The following is a 15,359-nucleotide window of genomic DNA, read 5'->3' on the forward strand; positions in this document are numbered from 1 at the left end:
TTTTTTTCGGCACCCTCATCAACTATACAAGATCATAACCAACATATCGCACGGTATGCTTCTCGCACATATTTGTTTACGCATAGCTTTTTTTCCTAATACCGTTCAATGCCGGAATGTTCTGTCTGGGAATGTACGAAAGTGCCCGAATGATGAATTTTGAAATTATTTAGAAATATCTGTAATTGTTCTTATTATGTTGTAAAAGTGTGCTATTTTCCTTCTGACTCCTGCTATACCCAAATTGCCGGCTGCAGCGTGCATATATCAGTAAATAAAATCCCAAAAATTACGCGAAGATTGAGATATTTATAATTTAATGAACGCCAGGATATCAGAACCGCGAACACCGGACACGCGGGATTTGTTACCGCTGTGTTATGGCACACAGGAGGTTTCCGTGACGAGTAGAGTAAGTGTTGAAATTAGAATAAGGTGGCATCGCAGAAGAATCTGGCTAGTAAGTTATTTGAAAGGTACACGGTGCACGACTAATTCTTTGCGAGCTATGTGCGCTTCCTAACTGCGGCTTCTTAAACTATAAATACGCTCCTAGCAATCTTTCGCGTGTCACAGTACCTGCAATAAGAGCCGCACTTTTGTGCCAGCAGTCAAAGCTGCGAACTGAGCTAACTGTTGAAGCCGGTCTAACTGTTGAGTTGAGAGGTGCACAAGATAAGCCTCTCATTGGTTTGATCAAAAGATGCAAGTTTGTGGACGGTTCATTCCACAATTATACATGTTTGAAACAAGATGAAGGCGCTAATTAATACTGCTAAACTATGCGGCGCTCGGAAGCAAGGCCCCACCGTGGACGAGTTTCGGGGATAGGGGTGCAAATTCCCCCAAGCCTTCTCGTAAATGCTCCTTGTGTTCATTATTTAGATGCCGTTTCTTATAAGTAATTCTGGGAGATATGTACCTCAAATGAGAAGCTTTATTGGCACGTGCTAATAGCATACAAGCGTAGTTAAAATAGTACACACAAGACAAGATGCTTATGCGAAAGCTAAGTTATTGATCAGTGTGTTGACTTTCAGTATCTTCTATGGGGTCATACGCTCAATAAAAGTTCCAGTTTGTGACAAGAAAATGTAAAAACGTTTCTTAGTAAAGCACAACAACCCCGCCCTGTGATTATTAATTTTGAAACTTTAACCTACCTATCTCACGCTGCTACTGTTTTAGATGCGAAGCAGCTCTTTGACTCACGTGTGTAACGCCGTACGCTACGTGCGTCCGTACGAATGCGCCGTAACGCGTTCCCCTCGCCGTAGGTTTTAAAGCGTTGCCAAGTAGGTCACGCCACAGCTTTGCGTTGACGTCACGCTCACCTCGCAAGTGCGCGCTGACGCCAGTCTCTCCCTCACCCGCAACATGCTCGCCGTAGCGCCCGCAGCTGTCGGCTGCTCCGCCCGCTCGTAACACCTGTGAACGTGTCACTTCTCTCTCTCTTCACCCGTGGTAGTCAAGGCGAAACGCGCGCCTGCTCCGGTCCAGCGCCCGTGTCTCGACTCTGAAGAAACAACGACGACGAAGTTTTGCCAAACGCTTTAATGAAACATACACGAAACCCAACCCGCCTCCTGTGTCTTTGCGTTTCAAACAAACGTTTACTCGAGTAAACGCTACACCGAGTTTCGCTTCAAACCGTTCTTCCAGCACCCGCATCGACGCCCGTTTCAACCGGGTCAACGCCGTGCGCACCGCTGCTGCTTCGCATCCCATCAGGATTTCCTTCGGGGAGATGGTCCAAGTTTGTTTTATTTGCCATTATAAATACAGTAATAATATGCGTCGTAAAGTTATCCTGTCAACGGCCGTTGTCGTGCCTGTTAGCACAGTATATTCTCTGGTGTCATGAACACTCAGGTTTTCCGTCGTGACAAATAACTTTTGCAAGGTTTTGATAGTGGGGTGATCTTTGTTTTGTCTTTGTGCTGTACCAGTTTTTTCTTGGATGTTCACTTTTCTGTAATTCAGACTTGCGTTCGTTTGGGACCAGCAGTCGACTACCAACTGTTACCTTGAATGGTTCTTTAGAGCATTTATGGAAGAAGTATATGTTTGCAGCAGATTACAAAGCTCTGTGATTATCAGATGCGCAAACAGACATAAGACACTATGTGAACGATATGACCATACTTAGAAAGTAATAGGAATTAATATATATGAAATAATTTTCTGAAATAAACTGGCTTTCGAAACCCCGACTTGTTTTTGTTTTTTTGTCTTCGTGAATGGATGCACAGGTGAAGGTCAGCCTGCACCGCATGTAGCAGGCTTCCCATGATGCATCCATCTGCTTGATGCACCTAGTACCCTCGAGGAAGTTGCAATAAAAGTCCTTCTAGAAGCTGTTAAAAAGGCGGAAAAAAACACCAATAAGAATAATTTCTTGGCGTTACTAGTGTTTTCTTCTGTATAACGTGTGAATTGTGATCGAAGTTGCTGCATTATGCTATAAAGGGGCACTAAAGAGAGACGTTCAATCGGTTTAGATCGATAAATTGTGCTCTGATAACTCTAATGTCGTTAAATTGGCCATCATAGGTTTATTAATAGAGGAGAAAATCAAGCTGAAAGTTTCATTTTTGAATTTCGCGCCGAAATCTTTCCGCGTGACGTCACGTATTTCAAATTGCATCTATGGTATTTTGGCGCCATTGGCTCAACAAGATTACCCCAAACTTGGTATGTTAAGTCTAGGACCCCCTCAGAGGACAATATACTTCATTTTTACCTATTAGGAACCACGTAGTCTCTAGTAACCGCCGTTAAAACATGTGTCGCCACAGCGAATGGTGCGGAAACTTCAAGGTGGCGTCGGCACCCACATTTTGTTTCTGCGTGTTTTCTCGTTACTAAGCGTATTTCGCAGCAAGCGTGGTGTTTTTGGTATCATGAAAGAGTACTTTACTAATATGAGAAAAATCGTTTTGCTCTTTAGTGTCCCTTTAAGCTGCAAGTGACGCAAATTACTCCTATAGTATCATGTAGAAAAACAAATATCGGTGCTGAAAGTGAACATACTAAGTAATATCTGGGGTTTCACGTGCCGAAACCATGATATTGTGAAAGTAAAAAACCCTGAGGCATTGCACCGACCAAAGTGAAAATTTAAACACACATAAAAACATGTTTTGGCTCCCACACGGGAGCCTTGTTCACAAGTGAAATGAAAAACATGTGTGAAGCAGTTCGCCTTATGTACGCTTGAATATATCACGCAGGCAGCGCGCATGCACTGACAGCGGATTACCATCGCTCCTGTTGAGAGTGCGCGGTGTGGTCTGTATCACGAGCGACTCAACATGAAGAGGCCGTGACAATCCTTTTTCTCTAGCGAGAACACGTGCCCTCCCCCAGTCGATTGCGTGTCCGCCTGACGCATGCTCAGCCAAAGCACTGGATTTCACATTTCCTTTCTTCACGTAAGAATTGTGCTGCTTGAGACGCCGTTCAAGGTCACCAGTTTCACCAATATATATGTCTTCACAATTCGCGCGTGGGACAGCGTACACCACACCGGAGAACTTCACTTTGGCTAGTCTGTCCTTCACATTGACGAGTGATTGTCGCAGTTTCTGGTCAGGAACATGTGACACTTGGAGGTTGTAGGAACGCAGAACACGGCTTAGGGCTTCGCTTATAGAAAGGATATACAATATCCCCGCGCGGTCTTTACCAGAGCCAACACAGGGCAATTGCGGACGTGCCATTTGTCGTTCGACAGCGTTCAAAAAGGAATTCGGATAGCCACAAGCTGACAATTCCCGTCGCACCAGGCGTACATCGGCTGCGTAGTCTTCTTGTCTTGTGCAGGTTTTCTGCGCGCGTCGTAGAAGCGTAGAAACCACTGCCCTTTTGTAGGAAGCAGGTTATCACGGGTTCGCTTATGCATACGCCTAAGATGACAGGAAGGCGAAAGCCATCTTATTCTTCTGCTTCTTGTCGATCGATGTATTGAATCTCCCCCGTGCGCCCCCCCCCCCTTCCTAAAGCTTTCTGCACACGCAGTTTTGCAATCCCTGTGTGATCGGCCCACCGATCACGGAGGCAAGGGACCATGTCATGTGAATACGTAATCATGTGACGTCATGGTGACGTTACAAATTTTGGCGATCTGTGACGTCATCACGTGATCATTTTTTGTATCACCCGCGTTGACGCAGCCGCCGCGGGACGCTGATGTCGAGGACAATCTTCCCGTTTGATGAGGCAGCTATACGCTTTCGCTTTCCTAAGCTGTACGACGTTTGCAGGTGGATGTACTACATAGCGAGTGAGTCAAATGGTGGGGCTGATGTGTGCTGCATTTATGCTGGCAATAACTTTCTTTCATTCCAGCTTGCGTTCTCCTGACGGCAACACTACTTGCTAAAAAGACCAAATTTATTTCTGCCACACTCAAACTCAAGTTGGGCCTCTCCAACCGCATGTATTTTCTTGGAGCCTTGCTTATTTATGCGAGAAAGATGCCGCCGTTTGCGCTACACGTGACACTTCTGCCATAATTGCTGGGATACTCGCCAAATAATTCTGCTCATTAAAAGTATGCATTTTACTCTTTACGCGTTCTTGTTACCCTTCTTTGCATCTGCAGGTTGCTGCAATAAATACGCTTTCTTTCACCGCTGTTTCATATTTTTGTTGGTCCTTGTTCACAGCCGACGTTTCCAGAACAACTCCGGAGAACGTTACTGTATTTTCTTTCTATTCCTTGGCTTTGCATGCTACTACATGCTTGCCCTAGTAGACCGCGCTTCTCCTTTCACCAGCAATCTCGTTATGGTGAAGCTTTGCTCTATGAATTTGTTGATGGCAGACAGCGGCAAGTTCACTGGAATGCAAAGAGAACGATAGTTGAGAAGCATATTAAAAAAAGGAATCGCATTTCTTCAAGCTTTGTGTGAGAACCAAGCGAAAGGAATGCACCGAGTTAAGTAACAGAAGCAGCGGCAATTGCTCGCTCAGAATACCGATCAAGGCAACTTGTCAAATGGCATTCAAAAGCACACGAATTTAGACCGCAAAAAAATCAACTAAATCGTAAGGACGGCACATTACAAGTTGCTGTTGGCACATCGAAGTCGTAGTTGTAACGACATTATTTTTTAACTGCTCTGATAGCGTCCGCACAGCAATAGTTGTTTGCGTACTCAAAAATTATCATATTTTGCGGCCCAAAGCTCAAAGCACGGTGCGAAAACTAGCTGGCAGCGAAAGCAAAACCATCAGTACAAACACACATGCAGACGCTCATACATGCGGAAAGCACCGTCGGCCGCCGCGAACCCGTGTGATCGCTGGCTTGCGGATTGTTTCTGTTACGCTCCATTTGGTTATGTAGGCATTCTACTCTAACACGATATTTCACATAGTTTGCACTTAGCGATTGCCTATCATTCACGCGAGAAGCCAGTTAAGGGTCTCCATCGGGGTAACCGCGTGAAGCGGGCGCTAAGTTTTCTGCAAAGAGACAGCGACATTAAACTATCTTGTGCTTCCTGTTCGTCGAGAATTACTTTGACAGTAAAGAACGTATTTTGTTTCGAAAGTACTTACAGAAATGTCCTGGAGGGCTTCCGCGAACTGTTTTTGTAGAGCGCCGACAGCAAAACTTATGGGGAGTGCACCGGCGGCATCCTACGTAGCACGCAATCGAGGCGTGTCCGATGAGGGCGACTCCATAACTCATAATAATATTATCTCGGGTTTTACGTCCCAAAACCACAATATGATTATAAGAGACGCCTTACTGGAGCGCTCCGGAAATTTCGAACATCTGGTGTTCTTTAACCTGCACTTAAATCTAAGTACACGGGCCTCTACCCTTACGCCTCCATCGAAATGCGACCGCCGCGTCCGGGATCGAACCCGCGACCTTCGGGTCAGCAGCCGAGCACCGTAACCGCTATACCACCGCGGCGGACTGACTCCGTAACTCCTCGCCCCCAATAGCCTCATTAATCACTGCCGCCTAATGCAATGGTGCCGCAGTGGTATGCGTGCCGTACTAGAGAGCGGCACCCACGGTTGTCGAGCAAAGGAGCTATCCGTCACAGGGGCCTCTTTTCTGAATTCAATTTTATTTTTAGTTTGAATGACACTGCGTAACTTATGTTCTATTTCACGGCCATGGCTTTCTGAAGACATAACGTAGTTCAGCGCAAAAAACAGGCAACAGACGAGTAAGAGGACAAGGACACAACTACATTATGACTGACCCGTTCCAACTCGCCCAACAAGCAACGTTGCTTTCTGAAGACGTCGGCGTCACGCAATGCGCAACGTAGTGCTCTCGCATTAGAGACAATGTAACTTCTCGTGGTCGGAAAATTGTGGACAAATAGCGGACTACAACAAATTGTGAGCGACATCAGCGAAAGAGTTGCGATTGGAGTGCGAGCAGGGGAGCAAGAGGGAAATGCGATAAAGGGGCGACGACAGTGTTAATTTTACAGACACGGAATGCTATTCAATAGCTAGTTTTAAATAGCTGTGATTCCATAGGAACTACATTTTTTTGTTATTCTTCCCAGGTTTAAAATGCGTGTTTTTATTCACGCCCCTTGGGAAAAAGGGGGCGTCAACGTTGATGTAAAAAAGCGTGCTCTTAGTGTTATTGTGAGACACGCCCGCCACACACGTTTTCGTGCTTTGTTGCTTCGTGTGCTGCCAGAATTCCAGTGGCCCGAGTTTTGTACTTGCGGAATGCACAGTTTACCGTGTGTGTTACAGCGTGAGTGAATGCTTTCATTGAAAGGTGAACCGCATTAAGGGCATGGACGAATATGCGTCGGCTTCAGCGCTCTTCGTGCGACTGCAACGATCTGATGCTTCGGCGACCCTTCCTTCCCCGAGCAGTGAACAGTGTGAACGCAAGGGAATGGTATTCTGTACAGGTATGCAAGGATTACTAGAGGTGTTTTTGTTATTTGATTAATTGATTGATTGATTTTAACTACTAATATAGAAGTCACTGCCACTTGATAACCAAACAAGAGCAACATCAGATCAGTTGCGCCCCCGCCAACGCTCACGGGCATGAATTTTTTCTTCTTTCGTGAAGACGGCCCTAATATAAAGCGTTTTAAGGTGTACTAAACACGCGTTCCTTCCATCTAAAATATTGTAATGCTTTATCTCCCGGAGCATGAGGTGACCCTAAACATAAACTTCGATCGTTCCCGCGAAGCTGCTGGTCGAAAATTGAAATGAAAACAGGTCTGTAAACAGTGTGTCTGCTTTTCAAACTTGCTTTTTATGTTTTCGTTATTATAATAAGCCACGCTACGTTCTCGCGTTCCACCAATATTGAGTTCAGTTGCCCTTAACTATGGCTATCGCGCATAGTGATTATGGCATCCTTGATGTTTTAAGGTGCGTATGCTTATGATGCATTATTTTAGTTGCGACACATTGAACACACTGTTTCCTCTCTGTACTTTTTCTTCCGTGGTATTCAGCCGATAGATGTGAATTGTTGCTTGAAATGTACGCTTGGATACGAATAACTTTTGTTTCGATTCAACTTTGGGATCCTCTACATACCTAAGAGACAGAAAAGCTGTGGCAAGCGGGCAGCTGCGGACCAATTTGAGCATGAGCTCACGTGGGAACAGTAATACCAATTTTCGCAGCAAAAACAAGACGGTATAGTTGTGCACACGAATTTCATTTGCGAGCCACTAGGCGCCAGTTCACGTTTGATAAGGACTCCAGCCTAGAGCGCCAGCTTATCATGAATCGCACGTCGAGTGTAGTTTGATATTTGCAACCCGTAGTGCGCAAAAGATTCGTCTCGAAATGCGGTATGTCTAAATGTAAGACCCAAATTCCTAACGCATAAAACAACACACACGAGGTTCGCGCCATTGGCGACAAATACGGATATGCTGTCACTTTCGCTTTACTTTTGCTTCCGCAGGAAGTGTCTCCTGCTCCCAGACTAAGCTCTATAAACCGCTCATGATCCACCACTCACGATGCACGCGTGGACTCATCTGCAGGCTGCGCTACCAAGTATATATTTACCTTGTTAAAAGCACGTGAGCACCTTGAAAGTGCAGCCTCGTTAAACTCATGTTGATCAAAGAGTCGTACCTTTCCTGAAACGTTTAGCCGTTCTCCAATCAAGCTGTAGAATATAGCACTTCTATAGTTTGGGGGTCGCTCTCTCTCTCGTGATGTGCGTATGTATGCGTGCGTGCGTGCGTGCGTGCGTGTGTGTGTGTGTGTGTGTGTGTGTGTGTGTGTGTGTGTGTGTGTGTGTGTGTGTGTGTGTGTGTGTGTGTGTGTGTGTGTGTGTGTGTGTGTGTGTGTGTGTGTGTGTGCAGCCTTGTGCCTTCGCAAAAAAAACACAGACAGAGTTTGAATTGGTATGAAATGAAAAAATGTTTATTGTGGAAGGAAATGAATGCTAGCCTACAACGCTAGAGAATCGGTCGATTTAAGACAAATAGAATGTATAATTTCCTGTTCATGGACTTTGTGATCGAAATTCGAGAGTGACGACCAGACTTTATATTATTGGCTCGTGGCTGGGTGAAATCATCGGTACACAGTAGAGCTGTCAGCAAATAGGTCCAAGTCCTGGGCACACTAGAGGTTTTAGTGCACGGTAGTCACTCATGCTAGCGAATTAGTATTGTCCAAATAAAAATTATGCTACTGCATCGATACTCCCCGTGACAATAACTTGATGCCTCTTCAGTTTGCCTTGCTATATTCAGGAAGTTCCGAGCTGGAAAAGTGACGCCATCAATGTGTCACGAGGCTTCTTATGACTTTGGACCTACAAAGACACAAAAAGAGTAGCCCTACTTTATTGCATGAAATTCCAAGAATAAATTTTACGCAATCAGGTTAGAAAGTTGGCCGATTTGAATTAAATTTTTGGTTAACAGCGTAAAAGTACACGGAAACTATAAGATATAACTACACTATACACCAAACTCTAACTGCCTATCCAACTACCCTGTGACATGGCTTACGAATGCAGATAAGAGACAGGACCCGAAAAAAAAAAGTGGGCACGGGAAAATCGCTACTCTCAACAAAACAATTTACTCTTCTTTTTTCTTTCTTTCCTGCCATGTCTCGTTTTCGGGATCTTAAAGCTTTTCCCATTTGCACTGACTAGGATTTCAGGAATTCCTTTTACCTACCCTGAGGGGGCACACATAATAAAATATTAGAAAAAGACCACTTTTATAGAAGTACCAGGGCCATAGAAAATTTTCTGTAAGATACTGTTGCTAAACGTACATGTAAGACTTTCGCCGTAATTGACGCCGGAGAAGGTGGAAAGGTGTCCCGGCGAACCGCAGGCGACTGCACTGGCTCCACGGGTAGCCGAACGAATTACCGACCAACACCCTTTGAAATCTTGCCGAGGCTTCCAGGAAGCAGTCGTCTGGGTTGTAACCAACTCGCTGTCAGGCATTTTTGCCTTCCCAATACTGCGAATCCAGGCGGCGTATGCGTTTGCGCTTAGCGTCGTTGGCTCTGTTTTCGTTAGTGCTTTTAGCCCGGTGGCGTCGATTAGATTCGCGTCACGCATTTCTGTTGCTGCTAGCACTGTAACAGCATTACATGCGCTGTAGGTTAATATGCTTCTGTTTAGTGTACGACTGCGAATAAGAATTTACGCACTAGCTATACTGATCTGACGTTGAACAACTTCAAAGAAATTAACTTTTTTGTAGAGTTGAGCATGTCATGCAGCTTTACAATAAACTGCCTAAGTTGGTCCATGTGTTGGCTTTATGTTTACCCGACGAACCATTACACGTTTTATAAATAATAAACTATTGATATATGCTTAGACCTGCTTTCTACGTGTTCGGGAAACGATGTCTAACAATGCTGTAAGCCGGTGCTGTAACCTGCAGCTTGTGTAGTGTAAGCTGTAAGCTGGGCAGACACTGCAGCTGGTGCAGTGTCTGCCTGAAATTACGTATATAAAAATAAAGCCTCCAAGTCAGCCTGTTCAATTAGAATGTAAGGTACAGCAGAATTAGGGGATGGGGGTGCTTAGCAGCGTCAGGAATTATTAAGGCGTGTTTTGTTCCCGTATTATTTCTCATATTAGAGGAGCTGAAACATCTACATCTTCTCCACGATTCATCTGATAGATGCCATAACTGCAACTACGGGGCCCAAGTGTCTCTTCTTTATCTTCACTTGTTACATCAAAAAATTGTACATTTTTTTTCGCTCTATTTCATGCACGGTGAGCTGCTAAGCTTTTGATACTCACAGGTTCCAGCTGCAAGTTGACTTATAAGGTCCCCTGTGCCGAAAGAGTTTCCAAAACTGACCGCCATTTCTTTGGCGATGTCACATAACACAATACTGAGCAGGTCATTTGGCGTAGTTGTAAGAACTGTCTCAAGTGTGCACTGCAAAAGAGGGAAATATACATTGTATGCATCGAAATCAACATATACGGCTTATTTTGACATGCATGTCGTATTTCTCAAGATACAAAACATGCGGTCTGATAACGAAAGTTGGAGTTTTGCAATTGCTTTAATTACGAGAATTTGTAGAGCGAAAACTCTCGTACACCATGTTTCACAAGGTCATATTTCGTGCCGCACTGACCTTAAGCCACCTGGGCGCAGTTGAGGCAGGCGTGACCTCACGCCACGCAATACGCTGCGGAGAAACGTCGAAGCTGGGCTCACTCGGAGCCTCGCCCCTGCGGTAACACGCGACCGTGCGAAGGTTTCATGGCTGTTTCGCCACCGATTGTTCGCTCAGTCTCACCATAGATTGCGTACCGGCGGGACCGTCTGTGCGCACGCTCAGTCGTCCAATCCAATCGTCTAGTAGATACAGATAAACGGCAGGCAGGCTGCGAAATCTCAAAAGCAAAGTTACCTGGTGAAACACAGGAGCGACGGGAAGCCAGACTGGTCTGTTATAGTGAACCTTATCAAGCGCGGAAGCGGGGGGTGCCAAGATGGAAACTTACTGCAGCCACCGCCGTTGTTCAGCAACACGAATAAGGAGGAGAACGTACCTAGCTTTAATGAAACATTATGGGCGTAGTATTCGAAACCACGCTAAGCATCCTTTTCGCTCGTGATAACAATGTTCACAAGAGTTAAAACTCAGGCAAATTTAAAACTGAGCTGTTATAGTCCAAGTTTGCCGTGTGTCCTAGATAGAAAATTATCATCCTAATGAACCGACACGCGCTCTCTTCATCCTGTTCTTCATCACAGTCTTCTACTTCTGCAGAGCTCGCAGACCATGTGCGCCGATTTGTCCCGCGTAGAATGCAATAACTCTGATGGGTGAGAGGACGAATGCCGAGAAAGATAAAGAAAAATTCTTGACGAAAAATTTCTTTGGCATCCGAGATTGGAACCCGCATGCCCACGATCCGTAGGTGAGCGCAGTAACCACTCGGATACCCAGGAACGCTATGCAAATGAGAGAAAGGGAAGAAAGCCAAATAGAAAGAGAGAGAGAGAAAGTTAGAATCAGAGAAATAGATGAGGAAATAGAGCAAGAGAGGAAGAGATAGAAAAAAAGCGAGAAACAAAAAATGGGTGTATTAAGAAATAAATAATTTAAGAAATATATAAAAAGAGGGACAAAAAAAAGAAAAAAAAGAGAGCAGGCACAACCATATCTAGAATTGTAAAGCAAGGGGTGAGAAAGAGAGAGGTGAGAGGGTAAAATCCTAGCCAAGCCAGGACCAGCTAGGTGCCTAGCATCTCTGCTGTCACACGGCCTTGCATGATTTAGTGCAAGCGGTTATCTCATATCACTACTTTTGAATATACGTCGGCTGAAAGAGTGACTTTTCTCTCCTCCTCTCTAACTTTCCTTCCCCCTCTCCCCAGTGCAGGGTAGCCTACCGGGCTCAGCCCTGGTTAACCTCCCGCCTTTCTTTTAATATTATTCTCTCTCTCTCTCTCTACTTTTGAATGATTTTGCTGCGCATCTAAAGCGAAAAATTGAAGACCTAGAAAGACGGTATTACCCGTGGTAACCAAGCGGCGATGCTGTCGCACTTCTCAGCTTGAGGTCACAGCCGCAGCGGCAGGTTTTCGATTGAACTAAATGTTAAAAACGTCCATGTTGTTATATGAGACATGCGTTAGGCCGTCGCCACGTAAAAGCGCCCAATTCAATTTCCACGATAAATATCAAACAGCGACACACATGTGACACACGCGGGACAAAGTAAGAAGTGTCACATGCGGTGCTTTCTTCTGTTTTCTAAGCACTGCTTTATAATCCACATGGAAATGTACCAAATCGCCCAATCCGCCTGTCTTCTCCAATTTCATCATACCAATAGATAATTAGGTTTTCGGAAATACTTCTGTGTCCCTCTAATTATAGCATGGCTCCAAATCAAAGCGAGCTTTTGACACCCTAAACTTGCTACTAGTACACACTTCCCCACATCTTTTACCGCCATTTCAGTAATACTTAAGGAAGCAGCGACATCAAGTTTACGCATGTCGCGTTTTTTGCGCCAACGTGTAGTTATAGACCGCCCTAGTACTGATTCACCACTGATAATACCACTGGGGGATGAATAAATACCTGCAATGTTGATTAGTATGACCAGTAACGAGCGCAAAGCTCGCCACTTTGCAGCGCTGGCCGCACTGCCGGACGGTCACCCCAGCGGTCACCCCCCGAAACGGTCCCCGTCTGATCGCGTGGCCACACAAAATGGTAACACGATTGTCAGCCGTCATTTCGTCTCCTAGGTGCGCACGTGTAGTCATGTCTTCGTCACCACCGCCGTCGTCGCCGCCGTAATCAGTGTCTACAAGTGAGGAAGAATATACTGAGGTATTAGAAAACGCTGCGACTCGCGATGTTGTGAATCATTCTCGCTTTGATCCTCTGCAAAGAAGCGATTCTGAAATCAACGCCCGTCCGAGCAACGACGATTAGGAACCTGGAGACCCACGCCTGGGCCATGATGGCTGGTGAGAACACAGAACAGGAAGAAACGTTCTGGACAGGACAGGTGCTCCACAAAAGTAAGCAGTCCGGTGACTAATACCAAACGATTTGTTCGACGATTTATTAAATGTGAAATACTTCCGCACTTCACAGGACACCATTCGCGTCTGCCGATTCTTCGATTACTCCGGGCTCGCTTTCTTTCACCCCCCCCCCTAACCTATCACACACACAAACACAAAACGTTGTCGACGCTCTGCGCGTCTCGTCCCTAGCCAGGCCTCCGTGCTGGCGCTTTTCGCCTATGTCACCATCAAGCTCCAAAAACAACACATCTTCTTTGTGGGTAAGGCCAGCGACTGAGGTGGCGTTGATAAGGCCAACGTTCAATGCATCGTGGAGACGCGTGGAGAAACCCCAACTGCATGCGCAACCCTACCTGGAAGTTTTTATAAACAAACATTGCAGCTATCCGCGACAAAGCCATTCCTTATTGCGGTACTTGGAACGCCACAGGTGTAAGACGCGCACAACTGTTTCAGGAAATGCTGGCACATAATGTAGTTGAGGTCATCGCTCCAAATTATCGCACGCTGATGAACGCGCGCCAAATCATTCGAAGCGGCGCGGCGAAGAAGCTGGACTTGAGTCAACCAAGCCAGACAGTCGAAGTGAAGCCGCTGCAAGGCGTAATGACCACGATGACAACACTCATATCGTTGATGTTGTCGTTACTAGCGCATCGTCATTCAACGCCTGGGGCGTGGCCTGTGGGCCAGCTGAACACGTCATAATACTGTCGATGTCCCAGGGTGCTGAACGCACCGTAGAGGTTTTCTTGCGCTGTTCGCGCTCGAGATAAAATAACTTCTGCGCAACGGACACAATTCATATTTTCCTCAAAAAATTTCTGCATGCCAAGCTATCGAGTGAAGACCACACCTCAAGCTTGAAATTTTATGTCACTGCTCCTTTACCATACGTAATTAGGCAAATAACTGGTATGTCAGATTTTGAGAGTATTGTTAATTTAGTTGAGCTAACAATCACATGTTAGCCGTTGCAATACCTATTTTCAGTTATTCTTGCACCTATGGTTACGGATAGCAGCAGAAATTCTCATATGTAATCAAAATTTTGTTTTCCACATATTCAGATATTTGATACAGTGGTGGAATATACATCCACCGTTGAGAAGTAAAATCTGGTCAGCTAAAAAAATATATTATTTATTTACCTGAGCAAACGTAAAAACTATTTTTGTGCTCCATCGTAACACATATGTGGCGAAATTCGAGTTAGATCAGGGAAATAATCGTATTTTAATTACTTTCACAACTTTTCCAACAAATATAATAACTGTCTTCTGTACTATAACTATATAATGCTAGACCTTCACTGTCTGTTGGCTTGATTAGGTTGCGTCTAAGCCATAAACAATGTCCGAACCATTCACCTGCTTTCGCCACTGAGATTGATACATATAGTTTTAAAGATCAATGTTAATCAATACTTGATAGAATATCTTCATAAAGGAAATGCTTTTGCAGCTTTTTGCATCGAACCAATCTACGACATTTGCCTTTCAATACATCTGGCGTTTAAATCTGCCGCGAGCAACAACAACATATGGTTTCTTCGCCACATTCCACCAAGCACATGCACAAAAAACGCCTGGCTCTCCCGTAATCGCGAGCAGATTTAAGCATCAAATTTCTGCCATAAAAGCAAATTGGTTGGCGATTATAGTAGCGACAATCTTGTGCATGTTTGCACGAGCACACGCCGCTCAACTATGCCACACTACACTGTGCATTCGCCCATACGAGCGCCATTTTTTTCTGTCATTGCAAGAGATAAATCTTCGGCTTCGTCCAACGTATACGGTTCCTTCGGCCATGACGCGACAGCAAGCTGGTGTGCCCCTCGCAGTGTGGCGCCATCTCTCGAAGAATGCGGCAACCCGAGCCGCGAAACCACTGCCTCCAAGATTATCTCTGCCAGCGCACCGTCCACTCACCCACAGCTGGCGTTGAAAATAACCTGTGTATGGTGCCCTATTTGCCCTTAGAACGTCACTGTCGCAACTGGTAACTAAGATCTCAGTATACAATTAGTTAGAGCTTTAAACACTAAGAAGAATATTGATGCAATGTCTTTTCTCACTTGTTTGGACTGTAGTTAGGGTATGTAACGCGGTCCTGTACGAACGGATGACTGCCAAGGAAGGCCCTTTTTTTTTTAAACTGTTTCGCTGATAGCCCGGATGTATCACCTCGGTCTTGCAACGATGGCGAAATAATTTCGCCTGAATTCTCCAATAACACGCTGGCATTTTGCCCAAGGTCACTTAAAGGCCATCGACAGATCGAGCTAAAAGTCTTTCAGTCTTAATAATCGTTGCATTT

The sequence above is a fragment of the Rhipicephalus sanguineus genome, chromosome 7, assembly GCF_013339695.2.
Source record: "Rhipicephalus sanguineus isolate Rsan-2018 chromosome 7, BIME_Rsan_1.4, whole genome shotgun sequence".
Lineage (NCBI taxonomy): Eukaryota > Metazoa > Arthropoda > Arachnida > Ixodida > Ixodidae > Rhipicephalus > Rhipicephalus sanguineus.